At 40.1% G+C, this 20,962-nt stretch overlaps 1 long non-coding RNA gene across 1 annotated transcript in view; it reads right to left on the bottom strand.

Moving 5' to 3' along the window:
• The window catches only part of LOC146979515 (uncharacterized), a 100,589-nt gene that overhangs the window by 6,782 nt on the left and 72,845 nt on the right, over nt 1-20,962 (bottom strand). The window contains exon 3 of the long non-coding RNA XR_015036883.1: nt 9,222-9,347. This is a non-coding gene — a long non-coding RNA (uncharacterized LOC146979515). The remainder of the gene's footprint in view (nt 1-9,221; nt 9,348-20,962) is intronic.

The following is a 20,962-nucleotide window of genomic DNA, read 5'->3' on the forward strand; positions in this document are numbered from 1 at the left end:
CTGCATTTTTGAAACAAGGAGCAGAGAGGTCGGAGCCCACCACAGCGTCTGGCCCCACCTAACTGGAAGCTCACATCCCCTCAGTGTTAGATAAGGTTGTAATAAGATATAGTCAAAGCCTGGCAACTAATCTGATATTTCACCTCAGTGAGAGATAGGGAAGATATAAAAACGTATTAGGAGTGGGCACTAAGAGGATTAGAGTATGGAAACGGATGTGTGCCGGCGTTTTAATCCACTCATGCTTAACCCTTTCAAGCTGCCCAATCTGCTACACGCAAACAATGATTATTTAGTCCTGCTTTCGATGGAGCCGCGTTGCTCTTGTTTCAGAAGTAAGTCTACGCACACATTTGCACACACACAGTGTTGAATTTTCACAAAACACTGTCCCCCTGCCACCACCTTCCCCCAACATCATTATAACACCCCATACCTCAACACTTACAACTGGGATAGCATTTCCATACACTGTAGAAATGAGCAATAACATGTATAAATCTGTATGATGTGTAATGATGTTTTTATATGGTGCAATAGCATTCATACAATGGTAGCTTCTGATATACCAATTCTATTTTTTATTACATATTTTATTACTTGTTTATTAATCTTTTTTTATTGTTATATTACAGGTGTGTGTTTCTAAGTGTGTGTGTCTTTGTGTGTACGTGGATGTGTGGAATGTTAAACGAACCGTTTTAGGGGCTGCACAACAAATTTAGCTGTAGGACAAAGTGCAACGGCAATAAAGATATTGTATTGCATTGTATTGGATTCCACACATTGGTTTTAATATAGTCGTTGATATAATACATTCCCTGGCCACTATATTAACCCTAACCATTACAAATAAATATTGACCTTAACCCCAACTCTCATCCTGACCTAACACAAATTTTACCCTGAACATTAAAAGCTATCAAACAGTCCAAGGACCGGCCAAATGTAGAAACAACAACCAAATTATGTCCACACAACCACAGAAAGACAAGTACAACCACACAAACAACTACACACCCAGATTTCCCACCCTCACACATTTAATTTGGTTTTGTGAGGGGGAAAAAAAAGAAAGGTGAGCAGTGGACTGACAAGCTCAGGTTTGATTAAGATTCTCTGTCCTGTGACAACTCAGCTCGAATCTGTGTCTCTGGTGAATTGCTCTGGATTGAAGATTGACATTTGGCGGTTGGTTTAGCACCTGTCTGAGTGTGTGTATGTGTGTGTGTCTAGGATTCGTTTACATGTGCATTTGTTCACTTTCAGTCTGTGTACATTTGGGCACTCACCCGCAGAGCTGTGTGCATTTCAGTGTTTTACATTATGTGTGCATGCTCTTACACAAGTCCCTCTCTCTGGGTACACCAAGCGCTTAGTGGCTTAGTGCAACCTAATCTCACATAGCCACGCATCGAGAACGTACGATTAAGTACAGCCAGACTGTAGAGGGCAATTAATCTTTCCTCCACATCCAGACAGGAGCTCTAATTTCGGGGTGAGCTGATCACAGCCCAAGTGTGCTGTGTGAAAGGTGAAAACACACGTACTTGACCTTTTGACATATGTTAACGCTGATATTACTTTCAGGGGGGCTATACCGTTGAGGAGGCTTCCAGGAGGAATTGCTGCAGTCGAAATGAAGCCATCACTCTGGGAGGGACAGCTGTTATGTGGGATATGAGCAGTCAAGCCCAAGAGAGCAGTCATGTTCTGTCATCCAGGTCTGCCCTGAAGGGTGGCGCTCAGCAGCCCACCAATCGTGGCTGTCTATCGGGACGTGACCCTTGTGACTGCGCAGCGAGCTCTGAGGAAGCGTGTGTATGTAACCTTACAGAAGGGCATGGCCATTAATAAACTGTACGCTGTGGTGGGTGGTGAGGACAGGGAGAAATAACAGGTGTCAATCTTCATTACATGTGATCTGCCGCCTCTCCAAATTCCAAATTATTCCCCAATTAAGAAGAAAAATGAAGGCAAGGATGCTCCTTGGATTTGACATCCTAATTAATTACTTACTTCACATGAAGAATTGACTCATACTTCATGTCACCTTGGAACCCTCTTATGTGTTTTGCATTTCAAAACTAGAAGGGAGCTCACTGTAAAAACAAAAGTTTCAAAGTGCAAGGTGCTTTAAACTGTTTTGACAACTCATAATAATGTAGTGTACTATTATAATTATAGTTTGCTGTTTAATTATGTGTATGAAAGCGTGTGCATTTCATTTCTGTGATATTGTATACGTCAAAGTTATTTTTACAATACAGGTATATTGGGAATGACAGATAGCACACAGGTTTTGAATATGCGTCTGAGTTGATTGTGAGGCATAACACTTCAACAGCCATGATGGCAGAACTCACTGAAGACATAATTGGCTATAGTGTGAAATGGGCTCGGGTTTTATTATCAAATCAGTTGTGGTGAATTAAAGCAGTGTCTTTCATCCTGTCCCCTCATTCGTTATTTAGTTCCCTCTTGCCATCCCTCCGGCAATTCTATCCCAGATTGTAACGGGCAATTTCATTCTTACAATCAATTATAGGTTGATTGTGAATGGTTTACTGTGAGGGGGAAAATGTGAAAAAGATTGGAAATATGATTTTTACTTCCATGGGTAACTGTACCAATATGAAAAAAAAAAAAGATTTTATGACTGTCTCTTGCTGTCCTTGTCTTCCCCTCAGTTTTATACACACACACGACACACATACACACACAAGTCACCACAAATATAAAGTTCTTTACTGGCAGCACAACAGATTTTTGCATAAATTTAACTTTTCACTGTAACTGGTGTCCTTGTGAACAGCATAGTGATAGTTTTTCAGCATTACAGATGGCTTGAGAAAAAACACTCTGGAAAAAAATAAAAAACTTCCCTCATAATCATGTCTGCAACATGACAAGTGGAGAGGAACATTGAGCATCATTACAGGGCTTGGCTCCCTCCATGTACAGTAGTACATCAGTCGAAGCGTCTCATGCGTGCTGAATGTATGTCATTCTAGCTTAGAGACGCCACCCTCCTTTGGTGCAATTTTTACACTTGGCAGGGTGATTAACGCACGTGATGCACTAAATCTGGGTTGCCCAGAAAGCACCAGTACTAGATAGAGTGGGACTCAAAACTCTTTTCCTCTTTTGCCTTCTGGCTCCTCGGGCTCACACTGAATATCAGTGGGATTTTCTTTTCTTTTGATGATCACTGCTAAACAAATATTTGCTCCCTGAAAGAACAGCCATGTTTGTGTGTTATTTGAATTTTGAAGACTTCCCATGTGTTTGCTTGTCTGTGCACTGTTGAGTGCTTGTCAAATCCAGAAATGAGAGTTCTATATTTCGGTTTTCGCTGCTCTATGTGAAATATGAAATTTAAATGGTTCATATAACCTTGCAGAATTATCTGCAGAACCTCGTATCGAGCGTACAGTCTGTGAGCTCTAGCACTTGTCAGTCTTCCTGTGTCCCTGACTCAACTGCTTAGCAAATTGTCAGACAACCTACAAAGAGAATTATGGGCCCTGAGGGGTCTTGGGGAAATTGCACCACTGGCAGTTTTATCTGGGGGAGCTGCAGGGCCTAGACAATGCTCCACTTAAGTATGATGACAGACTAGAGGGGATGTACCCAGGCCCTTTCTATAAACTTCACAAAACCCTCACAGCTGAAAACTAAAACTCCTGGCATCCCCTGCTGGAGTTGTCGCCATAGGGCAAAAGTCAACTACTGTAAATTTAGCTCATCAGCCGACCTGAAAACAGAACTCATAATATTTCTCGTTATGTTCCATTAGCAAAGTAAATTTAAAATTTTCCAATCTATGACTTCATGGTAATGTACAGGCTTTTGCATTCACTTGAATGGTGACAAGGAGCCTCGCTCAATGGCCTCAGTGAATTCTGCAAGTGGAAACCATCCATCACAAGCATGGGCTCTTGCTAACAAATCAAGCTAAAAACCCAGACAGCTGACTTCCATGCTGACAGACTAGAACCAGCAGGTCGGCGCGCACTTGCCTTTGGTATGTTTACATGTAGTCTGCTGCAGGGGATCATAACAGAGTAAGATAGACCTCTAAATGCATGCACAACACATTCAGAGGAGCGTATTCGCTTTGAAGTGGTTATTAATACAGAGACAGAAAACTCCTGCAGGGATCGAGACGAGACGCCAGAAAGACACAGTAGCACAGTGCTGCTGCATCCAAGGAAGATCATTTTTCTTCCTTTGCTAGGTTAACATGTTGGTTTGATGTTTGTGCTGCTTCTGTGTAATTTGAATTAAACACTGCACATGATAGCAGGAGAGAAACTATGGATATAAATGAGTTTTCACCAAGGTGTTTGTATATTGCGCTGTTTTATGAGGGCGTTTCTTACCCGTCACATTGCCTGTCACATTTTGTGATGAAACTCTGCCTCTAGCTCCTCCTAAATACATTTCCCTCTTATTTGCTAAACGTGCATTCACTGTGTTTCCGTGTGCCGTGTATGCAGAGGTTTCTCATTAAACATAGTAATGAACAGGAGTATCAGCAGTGGGCAAGGTGTTTTATCAATACCACGGGCGGAGAAGTGAACCAAGCTACACAGCCTCACTTCTGACACTCAACAGTGAGCTAAGTGAGTGAACATCGGACTTTTCCCTTATTTCAATACTTGGAGGGAGAGAGATAAACAGTGGAATGAGGCTGACTGTGTGTGGTGCTCGTGGAGCCTCTTGCTGCCTGCACTGTCCATGGTGATGAATAATGAATGAGCAGGACAGAAGCAGTTACCATTTGGAGACAGTTTCCTGATGAATGATTACTGGCTCCATTGGGTCTGTATTTGCATAGGAGATGAAAATGTCGAGAGGAAGACACATGGCTGTTACAGTAGTGGAAGCTGTAATACTTTTGACTGCTGAGCAGGCAACTCTTCTAATGTTATAATCAACTAGCATGGCTGGTCATAAGAGACCACACATAAAACAGAATAACTGAAGATGGGTGAGGGGTGCATGAGGTGACATTTCAAATGAGATGTATTTATCTGTTACGCTATTAAATGGGTTGTCTGCTGCAGCAAAAATGCCGATTTATGTTTGTACCATTCTGTACAGCTGTTCCTTTAATAACCACATTCATTACCAGGCGACAGTTATTAACAGAGCAAGGAAAAAAAATGCTCTGCAACTGAGGTGAGGGAAATTTCTCAGGAAACACACATATAGGCCCGCCAGAATAATGAGGTTAAAGATAATGATCACTTTTGCAGAAAATGAAACAGAAGCCGTTGATTCATTCCTTTGCAGACAGATAAAACCTGACTGCCACTTATTTTACTGTGGCCATGCCACTGTGTAGCCGTATCTGCCGGTGCTGAAGTGAGGGAGATAAGGATTTCATGGTCATCGCGTCTCCTCACAAGGTGGTTATGGGTGCTGTAAGATGGGAGGGAGTCGGGGTGGGCGTGGGGGCAGTGGGGGGGTTGTGTGGCCTCTGTCTGGCCCTGCAGGGTGAGATGGAGTGTCCCTGTCAATGTCAGAACTCTGTTTACACCTCAGCGCAGCCACCTATGCCACCACTTCTCGCCTCGCCACGCAGAATCTCGCTCGGTTTGATCAGCTTTTTGAGTTGGCTTAATCTTGTCAGGCCTGACAATGAAGGCTGATCTCCTCTGTTCTTCTTAGCAGTGGAATCAGCCTACAGCTCGCCCTATTCAAACAGGGCCCGAGATTCCCTCAGAATCCGTAATCATTTCTACGAGGGATTTTTGGATGTATCAAACATTCTCAAGTAGAAGCACTGATCTGCATTCATCCCTACCATAAGCTGGTCTGGCTGAATACAAAACGGCCCAGCTAAATTCTGAAAGCCACCTTTTAAAAGTGCCTAAGATATGCAGAAGGGGGTAGAATAAGAGAGAGAAGTCATCTTCTTTTCTCTCTCGTTGAAAAGAGATGAGGAGACAAGTGTCTTTTAGTGCTCTCAGGGTCGGTTGGAGCTAAGAAAAAGACAGAGAAGGAAGCAAAAGCACAAGAGAGCGAGCGAGAGAGCAGAGGGAGAAGGTGGAAGCTATCATTACCACAAGGCTACTTAAAAATCCTCCATTGAGGGCACTTAATAGCACCATTTGTAACAGAGGCTTCCTTTCACTACACGCCATGTCTGAAAAGTAAGGAGACGCTCTACATGTGGGTGGAGGTCTATAGAGAGGACAGAGTGGATGTTCTATCGCCCAGATGTTTGCCTTCTTTGACAGAAAAGAAAGTCAAATGGATGCCACACAGCACGCCTTTGTGTCGGCGGTGAGCAATACTTGTGTCTGCCACTGTCTGACCCACTCTGCTGCTCGTGTATTTAGCTATTGATGTAAGTCACAAGGACAAACTGAGACAGTGTCTGCATGATGATGCCAGCATTAAGTGAACTTTATCACTACTGGTAATGCTAGTTTTGAAAATATGGTATCATAAATATTATATTATCCTATATTATGTTACAATTGTCAAAGCCTTAATGCAATTTTAGTTAATTAATATTTGGATAATAATTCAAGTACAGTATGTCAAATGGTCATTAATGTTTATTCTGATAGATATAACTATTTACAGTAATTACAGATTAAAATGATGACAGTTCATATTTACAGTAAGTAATGAGTTTATATTTGAATTCACTGCACTTAGAATATGTGTGTGGATAATTCAAAAGGTTAATTTTTTTTATATACATCACTTTTGTAATATTTGAGAGTATGTTGTGGCTTTCTAATTGTGTATATTTAATTTGTATTTGATGGATAAGCATCAGTGTGGGTGTGGTTACCTAATGAGTCATTCGGTCAGGCAAGCATGGAGTGGAGCCACAGTTTCTCTCTCTCTCTCTCTCTCTCTCGCTTCCACTTGGATTAATATTTGCATCGTTAGGGTTAGGGTAGGGTTTTTTTTTGTCGATGTGGATTACAATGAGGGAATGATAAGAGCGTCAAGCTGAGGCTTCTACAATGAGTCATTGGGAGATGTGAATTTTCTTAAATGCTTAATGTAACAAACTATTTCTAGATTTCTTTTTCAATGTGTTAATGAGCAGAACTCGCACCCCAAATCTAGTTATCACTTTTGAATGTTCTTCTTCCTGCCTCTGAAATGTGAAAATGTTCTCTTTTTTTTTTTTACTATTATGTGATGTAGACAAACATATCAATATACCAACATTATATGTACAGACATAGTCTTTTGTGACAGTCAAGTGATATTCTTCTGTTTTTGGAGAGTAGGAAAGGGGAATAGGAAAAAAAAAAGCAAATGTCAACTTAGCCTATATGGAAAGCTGTGCTGTGCATTTTTTTCTATACCCTGAAATTTGAATGGAAAAGTGATAAATAATGAAAATAATCATTAACTGGGGGCTTGTTTTTGTGATTATATTATAATTAGTCATGTAAAATGTATTGCTTGTTTTTCAGATTAGCTCACTGCACCTTAGAGTTTTGGTCACCACAATTTACAACATCGATGTAAGCAAAGATTTTGTTTTTTGGTGGCATGTACTTAATTCAACAGTACATGGATTCACGCTAAAAGTGATTCATGAATGGGGATTTGCCAACATCCAGCAGTAACTCAGCCACAGCAACTAAAATATTTGCCAAGGCTGTTCTCTTAAAGACCATATCAAGTGAAAAATGGAGCACCTATAGCAGGAATACAGTAGAGCGTGGGCCAAAAAAGTCTGAAGAATTATGCTCAGTGTACACTGTTGCTGAGGCAGGTCCCATTTTATCTCCTGTCTTCCTTTAAATACATTGAGGGTTTGGTTTGGTCATGCACTTGCGAGCATGGCATTTCTAATTGACATCTTAGATATTGCAGCTTGAGGTGCTTCACCTTCATTCCCAAGCAAACATGCACACAAAGTGAAGTCGGTTCAGCTTATATAAAGCTTAAATAAAGTATGGACACATTTCTACTGCACACTCAGTATGTTACAGCAATTATATTCTAATTATAAGCATGGATTCCTTCCTCAACGGCAGAGGGAAACAGGTAGAGTGAAACCTCTTTCTCAACAGGTATAATTTAACAACCTCAGGCCTCCCTGTCCTGAGCTACATTAACACTGCAGGTGAAAGCTGATGGAATAACATCGTGAACAGTTCAATCGCACTGAATCTGGCTTGCTCGACTCCACACCACTCTCATTCAGGTATATAATCCACAATCCATCACATACGGCGCTGTATGTATCTGATTTGCTCTGATCTAGCTTCAGTTATAACAATCCTTATAAAGAACCGACATACTGTAGTTTATAAACCATTTAATTAGAAATGGTTGGACAAAGCTGCAGGGCAACGTGGCTACAGCATCAATGCAAAGGTAAGCCCATTTAAACCCTTTAATGAGACTGAAAACCCAAATAAAAAAGAAATTGCTGTGTGTTATTGCTATAGTTCGTGTGCAACGATGAGATACTAAGGACACACTTCGTACCCCCGGTGTTAATTTGGTCTTAAAAACTCTGTTGGACAATAATCGTTACAACTGCGTAAACACTGGCCTTTAAAAAACAAAACCTATGATGAAATGCACTGCAACTTTCATCAGCAAATAAATATCTCCTCCTCAGAAGGTGATATAGCTGCTCGAGCAGTTGGCACTAATAGGCAGCAGCAAACTTCAACATGCACTTCAGTAATATTATGCCTCGGTTGATAACTTTACCTTCAGTGTAACAGATTTATGGACTAAACATGCTCACAAGCTGCAGTAAATATAACGTTACGTTACTAAGGACTGTGGAGGTCACTTTCATCCACAGTTTACACGTATGCAACTACACGACTGACGCGACAAAAAGACTACAACAAAAACTTATCAAACAGATGCCAGAATGGACACAGCATGCCCATTCATTTACCAGTCATAATAATTTTATTCAGTGCAGCTGTAAATCTGCAGGGATATCCCGGGTTAGTGTGGCTTTGCTTATGCAGTTAAAGACCATGACCTCTAAGGCTGCTACAAGATATTGGACAAAAATAACGCAGTCTTACGGTCTTAACAATACCTACCAAGGCAGGACATGAGCAGTAAATCAGAATTCAGTGAGCAACGGATTCATTATGAGCATGGCTCTAGAAGCTGAAGAGGTGCATTAACCATGAAATAAATGACTTCCTCTCAGAGAGGTGGTGTTTCATTCAGCTTTGGAGCAGTGTTAGACTTACACAGGGATGACTCAGGGATCTGTGCTGTCACCTCTCTTGTTCATTCTCAGCTCCTCTAATTTGAGATCCAACTCTGGGCTGTGCCACTTCCAGGACCGTCTCTCATTCATCTCTCCTAGGATACATCTGTGACGACAAGAAGAAGGAGACAGTAGGAGTGTGCAGGACAGCTTTGTTGGGCGGTGGAGGTGAGCAATCTGCTGCTTATTGTATAAGGTTATTGATGAAGCAATTGAGGTATTTGGGGTGCATATCAATAACCTGGACAGGGCTGATGAATGAAAACTGTCATGAAGAACCAGGTTACATGTAGCTGTTTCACTGCACAATACACACACATGGTCTTTGCAGTTAGATGTTAATAATAATTACTGCTACATCACACAATCCTGAACATCGTAATTTACATAAGTCAATGTTCATAATCAGAATCATTTCCTGACCTTGGCTGAGAGTTTCTGTCTCCTAACCTGTAAAAATTGAGAGAAAGTTCAATAGTGATGATCTGGTTGGGTTTGCTGGATACATGCCTGAAGCTTTCTATATTTCATTAACTGAACTCAGATTGGAAATCAAAGGAAAATGTGTTAAAAGAAATCACATCCTGCATAGACACAGATAGTGTAGATAAAAAAGATGGGAGTGTTTTATTCATCCAAAAGGGAAACTGCTACAGCAGCTACTGTAACAGAAAAAAGATACAATGCAAAGGCCATATATCATGAATTAAATTAAATTAAAAATGTAATGCACAGATATAATTATAATACATGAAACAAAAATAAGACTAGGAAACTAGTACAGTAAACAGAGCAAAGAGTGCAGGGATACAAATGAATAGTAAGTGTAGTCATGAAAGACATGAAAATAATTAAAAAGAAAATAAGTCACTTAACAAATCAATGACGATTAACGCACAAGACAGAAACTTCAACAGCTGGTGGACACAGGGGTTTAATGGTGGAAAGGGAAGATCAATTAATAGGAGTGCATTTCGTATAATCTGTTTTCTCATTAATGTTATCTTTCATTGTTTCTTCACCTTGTTGAGAGAGCAAGCATGTGAGGAATCAGTCCATTGGCAGAAAAATGGCACTTTACTTTGTGTATAAAACCAGTGTATGAAATAAAATGTGAGCTATTACTATTTGTATGGCCTGGTTTCAGTATTAAAAATCATAGTGCATTCCCACTTGCCATTCGACATATTTCGTCAAACTGTGCTTTGCTGCGCTTAGTGCTGTAGAGCTGCTTCTCTTCAGGCTAAAACTGTTTCACACAGGCAGCAGAGAAAAAGAGGCATATGCCACAGGTGATTACTGGAGCTAAGGAGTGCGTCAACTTCTCTCCCTCAACTTTGGCCATTGTTCTGAAGCCGGCAGTTGAGCGGGAGTCGGCTCCACAGGTTGAGCACAGGGGTTAGATGTCGGAAGCGCTGGGCTCTTCTGGCTTAGAGGCGTAGGTCTGCGCGAGCATGCAAAATTGGCTGTGAGTTCAAAGAGAATCAGTGAGAGCAGGGAGTTGAGTTGAAACCTGTTATTTCTCTCTCTCCTTCTCTCCTGCTCTGTTTGATTCCGACTCTCAAGCCTTTTCTAATGATGACTCTATCTGCCTCCCACTGGAAGGCATAGGAGCAGCGGCCTCAGGGTCTGCAGCACGAAGGTATCAGAATCGCAGATCATGCTTTCCTCTATCTCTGCTTTTCATATCAGCCCTCATTTAGCCTTGAATATGCACAAGTAGAATAATTTAAGGATGTCCAGAATCTAAAAATTTGCTGTCTTATACTCACCCCTGATTATCATCAAAAAACTTTTTTTTTCTTCCTTCAAAGCTGTCAAATGGATACGGATATGAATGTCAGACATTTAGGGAATAGCTGATGGACTAAATCTCAGCACAGCGATGAGCAGAATCTATGAGTATATACCTGTGATGGAAGTTTTCATAACAGGAATATACTGGCAAATGACAAATGCCTTGATCCGCTGCGTATTCTTTGATGACAAGACATGCGAGATGACATTTGCTATAGGGCATATGCCAACACTTAATCCTGCTTCTTCTTTGTAGAAGGCAAGTTGGGTCAAAAGAAAAAGTGAGTTAAAAAAGAGACAACTTGCTGCTATACAGGTTGAAAATGGTTTTTGACACATAGGTAAACCATGCTGAGAAGTAGTAACACTAGAAAACTAGATAAAATGTGCTACCTCCATGAAGCATAGCTTCACCTGCCACTTCTTTCCACCTGCCAGTAATTAGCTTCACCAGGATGGCGTAACATGCAGATCCCATCTCGCAGTGTGCAGGTGCCTCCAGCAACCAGAGCAAGTCCCAAGTGCCGGAACAAAGATGAGAACCCTTGCTGTCTATGTTCCAACCCCTAAGTACTGCCAATTATGTTTGTCTCAGCATACAAGACCCAGCCAAAATGTACCCACCCCCCTGCTGCATCAATCATGTGCTATTGAATCAGTGATAGCAATACAAGCTCAATGACTTTGTGGTCAGTCAAGGAACATTTCACATTATGTAGCTGCAAACATTTTTTCCCTCCCCTCAAAACGTGAAGTCTTTTATAATCATCTTCGGAGACAGTGCACCAAAACACTTGTGAATTATTCAGTGAATGTGCAAAAGAAAAATTGATACCATCTGTGATTACAGAGGGTGGTACTCAAAACTAATCAACTGTTACTGTATTATTTAAACAGAAAAATTATGCTAATATGAAAAATGACAATTGCCATTGTCAGAAAAAGATAACCCTAACTGCTGAAACCGAACGCTAACCCTATATACCCTTGCCAAAAACACAGCTATAAACTACATACACATACAACCCTTAGGTTTAAAATCAAATTAGTTCATTATGTTGATATACTGTTACTTTAGCTTAGCCTCCTTCTATACAATGATAATATCAAATACTGTCAAGATTAATTTACATATTCATTCATCAAGTTAATAAACACCTGCAGGATTTATAGCATAAAATGAATGAAAATATGGTTAGTCTTAGCATTTATCAACACTTCAGTTATCAAACCGTCAGTGTCTCTTGAATGAAACATCAAAATATGAAACTCAAGTCAAGGGAGGGTAAGCATTGGTGGGGACAGTTGTCTCTCAGTCACTCTCTCTCTCACTTTTGCTGAGGCCACCAACCAACCAACCAAGGTAACTTCTCTATTGCATTCCACATAGCGTTTCTGAGATGTCTGAACCCAACCAGCTCTGTCGAAGGATACATCTTCCCCTACGTCTACGTCTATTCAGTAGAATCCTGAAGAGCTCCAGCCTTGCTTGGCCTTGTAGATACCATAAACAAGAGTTACACAGAAGGTTTTGTAAATAATGAATAAGTACAAGAACAGTGGGTGCACAAAAGTAAACCAGCTGTCAAATTAGTTACACTGTCCCTTAAGAGTTACAACAGAGCAACCACTCAAGGAAACATGATATACTTCACAGGGGTAACAGTCTAACTGAAGTGCATAACACCAACAACTCGCCCACACTCCACAGTTTACTTAGAGGTCTGTGTTAGCAACACATCGTACCCATAGCTATTATATGGGCTAACGTAGCTTGCACTAAACTGACTGCTGAAATGGCAATTAAAAGGCTCTATAGATATGAAATGGCAACCAAAAAATGGTCAATTGATGAACAGTGAATTAGCCTGCAATCTGCAAATATTCACTGGTTTGAGCTTATAAAGATTTGTTGCTTCTTCTTTTTTTCTCTCTCTTTTTTTTTTTTTTTTTAACCATAAATGATAGTAAAAGGGAAGCTCATTGTAGTTGTTGCACTGTTAGCTGGCCAAAACACTGGAAGATAAACTTAAATTAATCAATAATGAATACAATAGAAGAACAAATGTAACAGAAAAATGGTTCAGCAAAGGCATTTAGAGAGTAAACTACTGTAATATACAGTATGTGTGTTAATAAAAAAGTAGAGACCAAACTCTGCAATATCCAAGAATAGTTGACATAGCTCACTGTGATGATTTTGTAGTAGTGGGTAAAAATGTGCAACAGTATTTGACTGTTCCTTCCGTGCCACGCTGACTCACACGTGCGTACATCACACAGCATCTGACGGCTGATTGATATGCACCAAGCAGCAGGCACTCTTAACATTTCTCCAGGATTTTTCTGCTTCACTCATTAAAATGTCTCCTAAAAAGTTGTATTATAGTTGCTAAACTCAGTTAATTGGCCTTTTTGTAAGTTCTGCCTTCTTCTGCTAAAAGTGCAAATAAATAAATAAGTGTGCTTATACTTGTGTCCTTGCTCCATTCTTAGTCAAGGACTGATTTGCCTAAACTTTATTTGCAAAATGCTTGTGGGTTTGAATTTAATTGAAACCAAATTAAAGTCACAGCATGAAAACTCTCTAATAATTGCAAGGGTTCGTCTTTAACAAGTGAGGGTTTCAAAAAATACCTCATTCCCTTCACCCTTGGTTTACATTTCGATTTTACTGAGGCCATGTGGCACAGAAAGAAGAAGATGAAGAGGTACTTTCAGTTTCTGACAAGCACAACACTGAACTCAAACCGTAAAAACCAGAGATGCTTGATTCTTCCTTAAGCCTTTGTCAAATGACCTTGCCAGCCTGACAGACAGTATCAACAGCAGGTTCTTGGTTGTGATATGTTCACGCTTACAAGAATAACTTGGATTCTTTTCCATTGTGACCACAGCTTCTTTGGTTCGTCAAACAATAGTTCTTTCAAAACCTGCGCTCACTTAATTCGCTCTTTGCGTCACTCTGGGACAGTGTTACCACACTGGGCTGCAGTGGAAGGATAGCAAGTAAAAAGACAAACTTTGGAAAGCATCCACTTGATTTGTTTAACCTGACAGCTGAAGCCTATGACTCAGTTGCCTTGAAACTTGAACTTGCAATTTATTCTTGCACATCTCTTCCATTGCATCCCTGTCTCCTACAAATTACAATTATACACAACCAGGGGTTAAAGTGGGCCGAGTTTTGATTAATATTAATATCAACTGTTCCGGCACCTTTGATTAATAAGTTAGTAAATCTGAGTGTCTAAGCAGAGCGAGACAGAGGATGAGATAAACGCAGGCAGAGAAGCCCCTCCTCGTAGATCATCACACAAGCCGTTGGTCTTTTTAACTTCATTGTTGCAGAAGACATGACGCCCCACTTATCCAGGAACACATCAAAAGCACTCATGAGCTTCGTGTGTAACTATAACGATCAGCTCTACGTGTGATTAAAACAGAGCAGAGGAGTAGAACTGCGTGTTGACCAGCATGGACGAATGTGCTTCTCCTGCTTTTGTCTCTGAAACTACAGTAGGTGTTGCTACGAGCAACAGAAATTAAACAAATCTGCAAATCACACAGTGCAGGCAGCTTCTGTGGTACAAAACCTTGAATTAGATGTGTTTGTGTCTAATCTTAGCCACATTCAAATCTGTTGATACCAGAAACCTACAAAGACTGAACAAACGACTTGTGAGTTTGTTTCCCCAAAAACAAAAACCAACACTGATTAACTGGTCAGTAGCATCTTGAAGTATTCAACCGCATAAAATTCATGAGAAGTCAAACTGTGGCATATCCTTAAAACAAACCAATCATACAGTAGATGGAAAGCAACCACTTAGCTCTTTCCACAGTTTCATCTGTTTTTACTCTATTTCAGGTACTCTCCATTTCATTGGTGTATTTTTCTCCTTATCTACCCATCTCTACAACACAGCAGTGATCTGTTGCCAAAATCAGATACAATTAAGTGTTAAAAAAAAACCTGTTATTGTCACCCACCAAAAGTTTTTTTTGCTGGCTGACCCAGAGTATTCAGTCCCAGGTGTGGATCTGATCTGTCCACTCTTAAGTCTATAAAGAACATCATGTCAACTTAAAGGGAGAGCGTTATTATTAGGTTTGAAGTCAAGGCAGACAAAAACCCCACAAGCTGCATGTTGTTGTGTTTGTTATTGGCTCATAGTTGCTCAGTATTTTCTCAGCTGTTTCCATTTTTATGTCCTCGAACTCTCGAATTCACAGCAGTTATAGAATTGCACAGTTGTTTGGGAACTTTTCATGGCTGTAGATTCAGACTTTTACTCCCAGAGATCAGTACATTTTATCGAGCGGGGCAGAGATTTTAACCACCCTCCTGCCCCAGCTCACCTGGCTGAGGAATCCGTTTCCCCTCCTCGACTCTGTAACAAGCAAACTGTCTGCAGGTGAGGCATGGGATGAGGAAAAAAAAACTAATACCTGCAGGTGAAAATACTCAACTGTGTTGCTCACACTGGTTCAAGTGTGGATATTTTGACATTTAGGTTGTGCTACACTGGTCAGAGAAAGATTATACCTTTCAATATTTCATCTTTTGAAGTCCTGTGGACATATCGATAGAGTTTTGTTGTTTTTACGTTAGAAAAAAAAAGAGAATGAGGTGAGAGCTATGTTGTGAAATTCTACACCTTACATTTGCATATGATAGCGGTTGTAATGTCACAATATTGCAATGGATTGTATTTTATAATAGGTGGAACAGATCCAAGAGCAGAGAGGATGGATTAACTAAACATTCAGACACTAGGATACTAAAGGAAATTATAATATCATATAATAACAGAAATATAACAGATTAATAGAAATAGAAACCAATATATTTTTACTGAATGCTAATTGGAGGAAAAAAACTTTTTTTTCTCTGTTATTTGTTTGTGGAGATGCACCTCTAAGTATGACAGAAAATGTCTGTAGATGATTTATTTTTTATATCTGCTTATGTTACATGGTCAGTCAATGCTGTTTCCACTGCATACCAACAAGTAAGTCCACTCCAGAAACACTAGCAACTTTTTCAGTTCCCTTGCTCTAATCATTAGAGGCAAAGAACAAGGTAGAGAACACAATATTTTACTCCTTAATAATACATTGCCACTATTAAGATCTTGTGCAGCACATGCATCAGCAGTTAATCCTTAGAGGCAACAATAATTATTCCACGGTTTCACACATGATGAAGTGAACACAACTTATAGCTTTCTTATGTATTATAAATATATAGTTAATTATATATACCATGCTTATACAACCGTGAATGAGAACAGCCCGACCCACATCAGTCCATCACAGAACATTGTAATCCAACTACTTATACATCAACAATAGCACATACTGCAAATTGTGGCTCTATCTATACAGTGAATATTTCCAAAGCACTGCAATTCCTTTTGTACAGTATATGCTGTGCTGCTGTTTGATGAAGAAGGCCAGCCACTAACATCTCTTGCTAGTACCAGCGCCTGGGGAAGCTGACTGTATTTCATGCTCCCACTACAAGGGGTTCCAGCAGTGTACCAAGCGGAGCATGTGTGGTTTATGAACAACATGTCGGTGTATTTGATTTCTTACCATACCGCACTGGCCTCTCGCTCCATCACCTCGCTGCCCTCTCCCACACGCACAAAAGAAGCCACTCTGCCCAGGCCTTTCCAAGTCAACAGAGGTGACGCACTGAATTCATTTACTATCACTTTCTCAGACAGATTGAGCAATTACGATGTGAAGGCAACGCAGAATGTTAACAGACCAAACTGTTACGATACTACACGTGTCGCCGCACCAAAGAAAGAGGGTGGGTGTCGTGGCTGGTTTGGAGGCTGAGATGGCTGCCATCCATGACTTTCCTCTAAGGCAGGTGGTGGAAATGAGGCCTGGTGCAAGAGTGAGGAGATTGGATGTGTTGCTTTGAAGCAGAGCAGGATAGCTGTCAGAGTCAGTCATGGATGGGATGTTCCTATCCACAGCCTATTAGAGAGCTGTTTATCAATGCAGCTGCCAATCAGGGCAACTCTTGGTTTGCCCATTCTAATCTGGACTTCATAACTGCTACATATGGTGTGAGTTCTGTTCATTATGTGCAGCATGGCCTCCCCCCATTTCACTCCAAATGCAATTCTTGTGAAGCTGCAGGTAAAATGTGAATGCCAGAAGATTGCAGTGGTCCAGCCTGTGCAGATGGTCACAGGTGTGTGTGTGTGTGTGTGTGTGTGTGGTGTGGAGAGTGGCACAAAAAATAGTAATAAATAGGGCTAGGCAATACAATTTTGAATCAATAGCACAATTATTTTGAACTTTTACCTTGATTATGATCAATGAGCGATTACCTTGCAGGAAAAGACAGCATATAAGACATCAGACATACTGTAAGACCTTTTATTGATCCCACGTGTTTGAAATTCACTTGTAATAGTAGCAAACAGTACAGGATACGTGAAGAAGCGATATAAAGAATTTACAATGTACAAAAAATATATATATAAAACAAAGATATGTTGTTATATACAAAATGTTATTTAAATAGAGAAAAAACCTATACATGTTTGGTCAGAGATATTGCAATGTGGGTGGTCATGAAAAACAAATAAAAGTACGGCTTGTATGAATGAGCAAGATAAAAATACACAAAATTATTATAAATTATGCAGAAAAGAAAAAACAACAACCTTATAAGTATACATATGAATTGTGCAGTGTTTCCTCACTGTGTAGAAGCTGTTCCTGGATGCGATCAGAGTTTAGGCTAATTGCTGCAGCTTTGCCCTGCTCTTTACCGATTAGATTACACTTCAGTTTACAACGCAGTAACCCCAACATCCTGAAGACGCCTGAGATAACATTACCCTCTGCCAACTGCATTTGTTGGTGCGAATCCTAAATGCCTTTTTTTTCTTGTTACATTAAATGCGAGTTATATTGTTTGAAAATATGAGCTAGTATAAAAGCCACGCAGCAGGGTTTGTGGCGGGGGCAGCATCATTTGTAGCCTTTGTACCTCCTGTTATTTCTTGGTATTGCTGCCAATATTGTGGAGAATGTAAAACAAAAACCATGTACAATTTTAGAAGCACAAAATTGCAGATAAATATAAATAGGCATTGATTTAGGCTGTATTGACAGATGATGTTATAGTCCAGGTTCTTTGCTAATATGATCATTTAAAAAAAAGCATTATCACTCCCTCCATCCTCTTAGTGATATAACAACAGGCAGGGGTCACCTTGGATTCCCCAGGGAAAGCAGCAACAACCACATGAGCTCTTTCTTATATGAAACCAACAACAACAATGTGATGTTTTACAGTGGGAGAACAAAAGATGGGGACTTCGGCCCCTCATATGGCCATTGATGGATCACATCGCTGCCATTAGCATCAAGTTTAATTTAACTCAACTCACTGTCACTGAGACGCCTCTGCTCACTGTTGCTCTGTTCTCAGTTGCTCAGCGTCTTACAGCACTCATTTAAAATGAATGGGTGCCATTGTCTTTGTCTATTGTTTTTTCTCTGCGTTGAAGCACAAAGCGAGAAACATTTGATCCATAAATATGAAATGTTGTCTGAACCATACTGTAAATCTCACTTTGTTACTGTAATGAATCACTGATATCATATACAGTGGATGTGTGGATCACCCTGTTGTACTTTGTGTTGTTGTCCCATATGTGTCTCCTCTATTACTTGTGGAGGGTGTAGTTACATCAGGGATTTCTTGAATTTCAACTTCTGTTGTTTCTCAGCACTTTGCTGAGCGTAGCCCTATAAATGTAATCTCAGTAGGAATTTGGACCAGGCTTGCAGTGGTTAATAATTCAGCTCAGAGCTGGAGGCTTGCATTGAGGTGAACTATGCAGCAGTCTTGTTAAACATTCATGTTCTCAGCTGTGCCTCGCTCCTGGAAGGCATTTGACCGCTAGAGCGATAACTCAAAAGGTAAAGGCTTCTCATAGATATTAATATCAATTTGATGTCTGTGGTGTCAGATCTGCCCCTACTCAACCATGAGGCCACCATTGTTCCCTCACTCCCTGTTGCAAAGTCTCTGTGTGCTTGCAGGCAATATGTACATTTACATTTGTTTGTGTTGCATACCATTAGTATGTAGTTGTGTGTACATGTGTCCTGTCAATTATATCTTGGGGTGTAGAAAAGGTTAAAGAACTAGGGGTATGTGCCAAATGACTACAAAGCCCTTACATAAAATATCAGAGCATAGAAAATAATAACAGGTGTGACACCACAAGCTAGGCTAATACACCCCATGCACAGCATCATTAGTACATGATCTCAGCTGGTGGGGCTTTTTTTTGGCAGGTATTATTTAAAAAAGCAGCTGCCCTTCACTCATGTGTAAAGAAATGTGAATGAGAAATAGAGAAGTTTAGCTTTCATTGTAGTCAACAACAATGAAGAATCAGCAGGGTGGCAATACAGACACTGCTTGAGTGAAATAAATTCAGGCTTTACAGTCACAAGTGACAGCTGCTACACATGATTTCAAGGTTTGTCAAATGTTTGTTTTTGCAGCACTGAACAAAAACTACAAAAAATAAAATAAAGAAGGCAATAATTGCTTTATCTTTTGCTCGGGAGGAATGCTGTACATAAGTACAGGTACATCAATATCAATAATGGATGTGGTTGAAGAGATTAAAGACGCCATTTTTTTTACTGGGACTATAAAAGATATAGTGCAGCATTGTTGAACTGTGTCTCCTTTACTGCAACCCAGAGCATGGTCATCAATCATGCTCACAGTACAACAACACAAATTAGTTCTTTTTGGGTGGCAGTGATTTATTAGAACGGCAGCTGGATATGCAAGACTAAATTGTTTTTCTGCACTTTCATAATTCATTTAATTCTCCAAACAACAATTTTCTGGCAGGTCAGTGTTGTGCTCAGGGTTTGAATTTTTCAAAATAGTAGCTGATGTAATTGTTTTTTGTACTCCCTGACTAAGGAACTGAGCCTGTGGCTACTAGTAACAACTGGTAGGTGATGCAGGCAATTTGGCACACAGTCCTTCTCGTATCTAAAGTGCTTTTTGCAGCCGTCTTGCAGTATGTTTACTTCTACAAACAGTGCACAAACAGCTAATTGCATCCCCAAACCACAGCTATGTCTGCGCATCAGCAGGTACTGACCCAATTTTGATCTTTTGTCACACTTAGATCAGTTACAGTACATTCATAACACATGGAGTGACTGCTCATAGATCACATACATATAAATAATGTATGAAGATAAAAGCATTTGTCTGTTTTTGCAATGAATTTTCTAAATGTAGGGTATTGGCCAAAATAGTCTCATTTGTTTTTTGTTTTGTTTTGTTTTGTTTTAAAAAAAGAAAGAACGAAAGAAAAGAAAATCGACATTTTCTACCATGTTGTGAAGCTGCAGGGCAACTTGGTCTCCTGGAAATTACATTTATATAACGTTAATTTGATTTGCCAAACATCTTTTGAAGGAAACATAATTGGTGCCCAGATTCTGCTCAGTGGCAACTTCTCTTTTAGAGTGAAGGAAGTGCTGTTGAAGTCACACCTGTGGTTAGTTTTAGGCAACAAAAGCGGTTTTTCAATATTTATAAGTGTACTATCAGCAGGCATACTGGACCTTCGTCGTCATAGTAACCACTAGAAGGGCACTTGGCAAGCACAGTCCTCCACCAGGACCAATATTGAGCAACATACATACTTGGGAGAAAAAAATAAATTTTCGTAGTTAATGCCCTGGATCTCCCCCTTTGTTAACGGGTTCATACACGACCAAGTGGAAATTCTGTGCAAATCAGTTCAGCGATATTTGCGTAACCCAGCCAACAAACGGTATAATTAGTATAATCATGAAATTATAATCAGTACTTTATGGTTTTGCAACTGTCTATAACAA

This window comes from Trachurus japonicus, chromosome 10, assembly GCF_045865225.1.
Source record: "Trachurus japonicus isolate A0001 chromosome 10, Traja_1.0".
NCBI classification, from domain to species: Eukaryota; Metazoa; Chordata; class Actinopteri; order Carangiformes; family Carangidae; genus Trachurus; species Trachurus japonicus.